At 40.6% G+C, this 9304-nt stretch overlaps 1 long non-coding RNA gene across 2 annotated transcripts in view; it reads left to right on the top strand.

The window, feature by feature from the left end:
- Positions 1 to 808: 808 nt before the first annotated feature.
- LOC147827623 (uncharacterized) overlaps positions 809 to 9304 on the top strand; it is a 77931-nt gene continuing 69435 nt past the window's right edge. For both annotated transcript variants that reach the window (XR_015451859.1, XR_015451858.1), the window contains exon 1: positions 809 to 1268. This is a non-coding gene — a long non-coding RNA (uncharacterized LOC147827623). The remainder of the gene's footprint in view (positions 1269 to 9304) is intronic.

The following is a 9304-nucleotide window of genomic DNA, read 5'->3' as shown; positions in this document are numbered from 1 at the left end:
CTGAGCATGAACCCCCTCCAAGGGAGGGTACTGCGGGAGGCAGCTGGAGACTTTATTTTAACCAAATGGACAAACGGGAGCGCTTGGCTTTGTTGTGAGAAAGGATGGCTTTGTGACAGGCTTTCCTTACTTCCTCCTGGCTTCATCTGTTTGTCAGGCAACACTGCTGCCCCTGAGGGACTCTGAGGACCAGAAGCTGCAACAGAGAAAGTGGGTTGGGGAACTGGGATGGGTGAGCAAAACTCAGACACCACAGGGAGGGGCTGAGCAGAAGGCAGCTGTGTGAGGCACCTTCCAAGATGCACGGGTACATAGCACTTCTTTCTCCTTCAGATTAGGCACGTTTTCATAAAACCAGGAGCAAATAAGACTCGCACTGTACCTGAAGTAGAGTGAGTTTGAACTGTGACAAGTGACAGAGCTGCAATTTCCAGTCATGGGCCCCTAAAAGGAGAATCTCTGGGGTGTCTAGAGAGAGGAACCAGAAGCAAGGGGCTGCAGGGTGCCCCAGCTGAACCAAGCCCTGGGCAGTGCTGTTCCCCAGGGAGCCTCCAGATTCCTGACCCCTCACACACCAGCACCAGGGGCCAATCTCTGCAGTTCCACCAGCATCTAGATATGTCTGCAGGCTGCTAGGAGATGTTGATATCACAAACCTTGAACCTTGCCACTGGCCTCCCCTCCCCGTAATTTGGAGTGATTTTTAAAATATACTCTTTGCTTATTTCAAAGAAAAGAGGGTCTGGAGTGTTCTAGCAATATGAAAGTGAGGTACAGACAAAAGTGAGGCTTTGCAGATCTTCCCAGACAGGCAGGGTCTCCGTAAGGGTGGTTCTAGGAAACAAAAGACAGATGACAGGCAGTCTACCCATTCGGCAGTGGGATCTCAGGGAGCAGTCTTGGCAGCTGAAGTGGGCTGTGGGGGAGCCAAGGTCTCCATCATTGTGGCTAGGGCTGCCTTTTGGGGCTGCCCACCAGCTCATCAATATCCATGCAAGAAAAGCTAGTGATTAGAAGACTTAGTCTCCGTGGCTCATCTCATTGAAGCCAATTCCTGGCTCTGAGAATCTCCCTGCTGTAGACAGACTGGAAATCTTCTGCAGCTTCCTCCTGCAAGCTGCTTGCCCCGCTTTGTATTATCTCCTGGCATTTGTCTGTGCTCTGCTTGCATCTAATGTATATTTATTCTCCAGGACCCGGAGCCTCAGCAGGCAACTGAAGTTTAAGTGAGTGAATGGCACAGCAGCGCTGAGGAAGATTCATTATCGGTATGTTTCTAGGTTGTTTGATGTGGGAGATTTTAAACAGTTTACGTGGTGAGGAGAAGGCAAAGTGACAATGTGGGAACCTCTTCTGGTTTGCAAAAATGTGCAGTCAACACAGGATTGCCATTTATTAGACAATAAATGTGATGCCAGATTTTTCCAAAGAGCAGCAGGGAACGTAAATACGCGAGGATGGGCCAAAGTCCAAGGATCAGCCTTGGGTCCAGTCCATGGCTTGAGCCACCTCCGAGGAACTCTGTTTTCTAGATGAGATTTAACTCTCTTAGCAGCAACATTATGAGGCAAGGTTACTAATACGACTCCTTTGAATATGAAGAATAAAAAGAAAACCCTTTTTAATCTTTGTTTTTATGGCTGCAAACATGATTACATAGAGGAAAAATCAATCCCAATGGAACACAATGGATAATACAAAATAATTGATTAGCCTTTATCATTTTCCATTATGATATTAAAATAACACCATCATATCAAGCGGCAGCCACTGATACATAAAGGAAAACAGGAGTGATTATGTCTAAGGGTAATCAGGTCAGGGAAGTGTGAAGGTAAGATAAATAAGGTAAATACGAAAATAGAAAAAGGTTTAAAGGAAGCAAAAGGGAGTTGGTGGCAAGGCGGCAACATAATAGAAGAGAGATCTGATGTTCAGGATGTCATTACACAGTAAGCACGAGAGACAGTCCATCCACAGCAGCAGTGTGATTGTACCATGTCTCGGTTGGTGTCCCAAGCTATAAGGGCAAAAGTGGAGTGACTTCAACTTCTCAGGAAGTGCAATAATCCTTTCAAAATACAATGCCTGCAGCCTGGCTGCTACTGGGCTATGAAATTTAGAGAATGAAATAGGGGAAGCATTTAGCTATTGGTATTTCCCAGGCACTAGTGCCACCAGCATGGCATCACAAGCCAAGCAGCCACTTAGAAAACCTCCATCTGCAGCCAGAGACCAGTATGGCTTTGTTAGCTCCCTGAATGCCAGGGTTTGTGTCCTAGTGGTAAGTGGCTGAAGCAGAGCCATTGACAGAAATTGCATCAACAGAACGCTGAGGTACCTTAATTCTGTGATCATGCCTACTTTATCTTTCCATATATAATTATTCTCTCTTTAAATGTATATTCATACTTACTAATGTATGCATAAATGCTACTAAGTATGCCGTTTTATGTAAAAATTCAGCCAAATTTTAATTGGTACAACAGTTTTCTTGTTTGATAATGCTTCACACATCAAAATACATGTATGTCCTTTGTGTCTGGTTAGTAAATGAATGCATGTAGGAGTCAGTTTATGAAAAGTATATGATATTTATTTTTATCTCTGCATCACTACATAGCATGCTTCTAATTCAGGTTTCTTAATGCATACATTAACAATGCCATACATTTGTTAAGCAACCACTGCAAATAACCCTATTGTGGCTAGAAGTCAGTTTTTCCCATTCACTCTTAAAAAATAGTAGAAGAATGTCATGCCTACCAGAGTGATCGGCCCTTTGGATAAGCAGTAGTGAGGAATTTAGCTTAAGGTGGTGGAATAAATCACTGTGGGCTGGGAGCATTAGCAGGCTGCTTAGCTGTGACGCCCTCAAGAGGTCTGGGAAGTAGTTGTTTGCCCAGCCAAAGGCCTCTACATATAATAGAATTTATTTGTAATTTTCCAAATCCTAGGAGACTAAACTCATTTGTTAATTTATTCACTTTTTCACCCCATGAACATCAGTCAAATATCTGTCATGTGTGGGTCCAGACCTGCACTTGTTCTGTGGTTACAGAGATGGTCTCAAGGCACTGAATGAGTCAGAGTTGTTCTGAGAAACAGAACCCAGCAGGAGATACATGTACAATCATGTGCCACATAATATTTTGCTCAGTGATGGACATTATTTCATGGTAATCCTAAAATATTATAATATAGTCTAGATATGTAGTAGGCTATATAAGCTAAATTTGTAGAAGAAAAGTCTCTGATGTTCAAAAATGATGAAATGCCTAAAGATACATTTCTCAGTACGTGTCCCTGTTGTTAAGAAAGATATATATATATATATATATATATATATATTTATGTGCATTATTGGCTCACTTGATCATAAAGGCTGTAAGTCCCCTTATCGGCTATCTGCTACTGGGAGAATAGGGGAAGTCAAGGGTCTACGGCTCAGTCCTAAAAACACAAGAACCAGGAATGGACATCTCCAAGGGCAAGAGAAGATGGAAGTCTCAGCTCAAATAGGAAACAAATTCACCTTTTCTCTGGGTTTTTGTTCTACCTGGGCCCTCATGGATTGAATAATGTCTACTTATAGTGGTGAGGGCAATCTTTACTCAGTTCACTGACTGGAATGCTAATATTTCCAAGATATATGCTCATGGCATACCCAGAAATAATGAACCATCAGCTACTCGAGCTTCGTTAGTCCAGTCAAGTTGATACGTAGAATTAACCACCACAGGTACACTGGCTACTGGGGAGGACTGAGGCATGAAACAGATATGCAAAGCTCCTAGCAGATACAACACAGGTGTACAAAACATAGAGGGAACAGAAGTCAAAGGTAAAGTAAATTTCCAGGTAGTATACATGGAGAAAGGCACTGTGGACAGCACGGCCTTCACATAAATGATCATTGATACTCAAAGCAGTTTCAGAGGAGCAGAGGATAAGCCTGAATGATTTGTGTGCCAGGTGCATGGAATGGAAGTGGCAGCTCATGGATCGCAGGATAAGCCCACCTTCTCTTGTCTGTCATACAAGAGAGTTTCCCTACAGAAGACAGGAAGCCTGTAAGGGTGTTGAAGTGGAGATACAGTCTAATTGGATTGTTTCAAGGTGAAAGTGCTTTGGTTAGGATAGAGAAGAGGCAGGCGTAGAGGTGAGAGGGACCGTTACACAGCGTGAGCCACTGTCCTGACTATGGTGGTGCTGGGGGAATCACACCAAAACAGTCAGATCTTGGCAGCACCTTGAAGACACCTGGCAGCACATGGCAGAAAACTGACCTACGCAATATTGAAACTTCTATAAAAAGAGGTGCCACATGCGGTGACACCTAGGTGTACTCCCAGCTCCTCAGGAGGCTGAGGCAGGAAGATCTTAAACTCAAGGCCAGCTTGAGTGAGACTGTGTCTCAAATAGGCTGGAAACGCAGTGAGGAGCACTTCCTGGGTTCAGTCCCCAGTACGGTGGTCTGTCAGGGTTCCACCTTCAATTCTCAGCCGTTTGCTTTTCTACGCCCGTTCCACGGGTTGACTTCTTTGGGCTGGTGGCATCAATCTTGGGCTGTACTAGTTGTAGCAGTTCCATCTAGACGTTTGATTACAGAAAAGGGCCATCAAGAATCCTTTCCTAAGAGTTTCCACCTGGCCTCCATTCCCTGCACTCATGTTTCATTGGCCATATCAGATCAAATGTCATCCCTAAACCACTGATAAAATGCAACAACACTCTCTGCGGCCTGACCTGCTTTCCTTTAACTATCTTAACTTTTGATCTTGCATCTCCCTCTTCTGAAATGATAACTTCTTGGGAGTTCTGTAATAAGCCTTGGATATTCTCTGCCATCCTGTGTGCATGTAATGCTTCATTTCTCTAATAAAATGAAATCTGCCTTCTCCATCCATAAAAATGAGGGGAGTCTCCTGTTAGTTGCTGTTTACAGCATCCTTGCCTTAGTTTATGTTGATGGATGAATCCTGATGTTTACACAGATTTAGGAGCTATGAAGAGGCTGGATCCTCAGTCCAAAGAGGCTCGCTCATTCTTGTGCTTCTTTTACTTGTTTTATTTTGTTCACCTCAGAGTTTATTTTGTTTTTTTAAGATTAATTATTTTTTATTACTACATGTTTGCAGTAACAGTGTTTATATTCCTTGTGTGGAGTTGATACACTTGCATAACATATCTTGATTCTTTGCTTCATTCCCTTTCTTTCTCTTACCTGCCCCTTCCCTCTATCACTTGGATCCCTTCCCATTTGAGAAATATCTATCTTCCTGCTTTCTATTATCTATCTTTTACTTGGCTCTTTATTCACAATTTTGGTTTCTCATATAAGAGAAACTATATGATAATGAAGCTTGTTTGTCTGATACATTTCACTTAACATTATGGTCTCGAGGTACATCCATTTTCCTATAAATGACTCATGTTTGTCTTTCTTTATGGCACAGTAGTATTCCATTGTGTGTAGATACCATATTTTCTTTATCCATTCATCTGTTGATGGCTGCTTCAAAGATTTAGCTATTATGAATTGTGCTGCTATAAACATAGGTATGTAAGGACCACTGTAATATGATGGATGTCTTTAACTCTTTTGGGAAGATATCTAGAAGGGAAATAGCTGGGTCAAATGGAACTTCTAGTTTTGGTTTTCAGAGGAAACTCCATACTTATTTCTATAATGGTTATACTAGCTTAGATTCCCATCAACAATGTAAAGGGTTTCGTTTTCCTTGCAGCTTTGCCAGCATTTTTTATTATTTGATTTCTTGAAGATGACCATTCTTTCTGGAGTAAGATAGAATCTTGATGTGTTTTGAATTTGCGTTTCCCTAATGGCCAGTGATATTGAGCATTTCTTTGTGTATTTATCAGCCATTTGTATGTCTGTGATATCTGTTCATTTCACTTGTCCATTTTTTGATTGGGTCTTTTATTTGGGGCACCTAAGTGTTTTGAGTTATTTATATATTCTGGATGTTAGTCCTCTGCAAGATTTTTCCCCATTGTATATGTTGTCTTTTCACTCTGTTGGTTGTTTTCTTATGAAGAAGCTTTTCAATTCGGTAAGATCCTATTTGTTGATTCTCAGTACTATTTCCTATGCAACAGGAGTTCTGTTCAGAAAGTCCTTGTCTACACCTATGTTTTAAGAGATTTACCTATTTTCTTTTCCAGCATATTGCTTCTGTTTCAATGTTTAGTTCTTTGATCCATTTTGATTTTAGTTTAGTATATGGTAAGAGATATGGTCTAGATCCAATTTTCTACATGTGGATATCCAGTTTTCCCAACACCATTTATTAAAGAGGCTATCATTCCTCCAATGTATGTTTTTGGCTTCTTTGTCAAAGATCAAATAGTTGAATGTGCTTGGGGTTTTGTTTCTGCATCCTCTATTCTGTTCTATTGATTTTTACTTCTGTTTTTGTGCCATACTTACTTAAAAAATCACTATAGCATATATAATTTCAAGTCCAGACTTTTGATGCCTCCCATTTTGTTCTGGTTACCCAGGATTGCTTGTACTATTCTGAATCTCTTCTCTTTCCATATGACTTTTAAGATTGTTTGTTCCAGTTGTATGAAGAATGATGTTGGTAGTTTGATTGGAACTGTGTTAAATTTGTGTATCAATTTTGTAAGTATGGACATTTTGACTATATTGATTCTGCCTATCTAGGAACAGAGAATATCACCATTTTCTGATGTCTTCTTTGATTTCCTTTCTCTGAGTACTGTAGTTTTATTGAAGGGCCCCACAATCCTCTCAGGTCCCCGTGTCTCTGTCTGTTTTCAGGCCCTGGGCATCTAAGTCCTTCCTGATATAGGAAGTTGTCTTTATATACAAACCCAGACAAGCAGCTTAACTGTTGTTGGGCACTATAGTTGGATATTGATTGTCCAACGGAGCTCTGCATAGTTAATGGCTTGATCCTCAGGTGGCACTGTAGGGAGGTGGTGAAGGCACTGAAAGGTTGGCCCTATGGGAGGTCCTTAGGTCACTAAGGACTTGCCCTTAAAAGGGCATTGTGGGACTCTGGTCTGTCTTCTCTTTGCTTTCTGACCGAGGAGGTGAGCATTTGTGTTCTGCCATGGACTTTCTACTGTCGTTATCCTGCATTCCCCAGAAGCTCAAAGAAGCAGGCCCACCTGGTCATCTGTTGGAACCTCTAGAACTGTGAGCCAAACTAAAAGTTTTCTTGTAAGTTAATTAACTCAGGTATTTTATTATGGTGATGTAAGGCTGACTAATACAGTGGATGTGCCTCAGCCTGTTTTGTGGTTGTCTGCTTGGTTCCATCTGCACCTGGCAGCTTCTCCCCAGACAGTGAAGACCCAAGTACCTGGTCATCCTGAGACAAGGAAGTCAAAACGTGCTTAGGAAATTTCATTCAGTTCTTCTTAATGAACTCAGAGCCAGTCAAATAAGACTCAATTACTCAATTGACCAATCTGTAGTATCAAGTGTTCTCCAATATCCTGACACAGTGCATCAGTACATGGAAGGAGGAAAAATGGCTATGCTGGGGCAGCCTGAATCTTAATTGGTCTCTCGGAGGAAGTCAAACCTTGGGCCCAAATCCTGCATGTTCAAAATTCCTTTCTTCGGCTACCCTTGCTCTTAAAGCCCTAAGAAAACACTATTTCCCAAGTTTATTGACTTGAGGTGCGTGTTAGTGGGGAAGTGATCCAATTGATTAATTCACACCAAGTAGAAACAACTGACAATCCTGATTAAGGTGATATTCCTAGCAAAGCTACTTAAAATTTAACTGAAGATATTGTCTATTCGAAGTAAATCAGCCTCTAATGGTAGAATTTCAGACATATAGAGTTGCAGGAGTGACCTTTTAATTTCATATTAAGTTCTAATAGCATATTTTACAGGCATTTATTTTAGAATATTATATTTTAATTGTCTGCTGAAGAAGCTTTCTTCCCCCCAAACAGTCATGTTCTTCAGGACAAGACCATGCCTCATTTCTTGTTTCGTCCTCAGACTCTAGCAGAGTTTCTCCTGCAGAGAAGCTTAGCGTTTTTTGGTGGTTGTTTAAAGCATCTTTTTACAATTATTAAACTGTTACATGGGCCATAGGGGATTCAAGAAGAAACTGAAAAGATCACTTTCTTCTCTTCTAGCCACTGAATAATCCATACTTGCCTAAACATTCTCTACATTTATGTTCTGTAAATCTCTATTACCCACTTTGGAAATGTATAATTACCCTGTGATTCCCTTAAAATGCGAAGTTCCTGTCGAGACGTTGGTATATAGATGTTTATGTGACCAGTTAATATATTCTTACATTTGAAATATTCATGCATTGAGTCTGTGTGCCAGAGGCAGACATACTTGCCTCTTACCTTTTGTGGAGGCCTGTACGTGTCTCAGAGATTTCTTCCTAGGTGATATTTCTCTGAATTTCCTGTGTTATTTCTCTGGAGAGTTATAAATCTTTATTTCAAGCTCAACCTATGGTTCATGTGTACCTTTTGCAAGGTTCTTTCCTTTTGAGCTGGAATAAGATTGTAAATACATGAAAGTTCAATGGATAATTCTCATTCATTTTTTAGCAGAGGCGAGACCATTACAAAGGAAAGTAGCAAAAAGGCCTTACACTCAAAACTATCTTATCCTAACATATGCATCACACTTGGTCACTTAATCAATAGCTGTTATGTGGGTTACCAAATATCTTTGTCTTTCAGTAGTTGCCTCTTCCAGCCTGGTGGAGTTGTCCCTGACTTGATCTGTCCAATCAGGATAACCCCTCTCTGTTCTAGGGATCATTCACAGACATGCCTTGACCCAAACTGAATCAATCCGAGTCAACATTAGGAACTTTTCAGAATTTGTTAAGAAAGAGTCCCTGAGTTCTTTCTGTCATAACTTGCTATGAAAATGACACAAGCTTTGAGATATGTTGCTGTTTGCAAAAGGAAAGCAGAACAAAGGTGACTGAAGGGAAGGAGGGAGAGGGAAAGTAGAGAAGGAATTCTAGTCACAGGGTTTGAGGATCCAGATCCAGGGATATCAGATAATTTGATAAATTCTCTTTTATTCTGTTTAAGGTTAATTAGAATTCATTTTTGTAAAATACATCACAAGGACTCCAGAGAAACAAACAACATGCTTTTATTTTACAATTACAAATTACATAAACTTCAAAAGATAAAAATGTCTATATTTTTAGCCATTTTGAAATTACATTTTGAAACTTGCCAACTGAATCCATTGAATTGGGCAATATCAAAAATTAACTTTGAACAAAATAAAAACCAGAAAATA

The sequence above is a fragment of the Heterocephalus glaber genome, unplaced genomic scaffold (genome assembly GCF_053883595.1).
Source record: "Heterocephalus glaber isolate CG9 unplaced genomic scaffold, H.glaber_assembly_v1.0 deba00001442, whole genome shotgun sequence".
Lineage (NCBI taxonomy): Eukaryota > Metazoa > Chordata > Mammalia > Rodentia > Bathyergidae > Heterocephalus > Heterocephalus glaber.
Note: the sequence above shows the minus strand (reverse complement) of the source record. Positions and strands in the feature narration are given on the sequence as shown.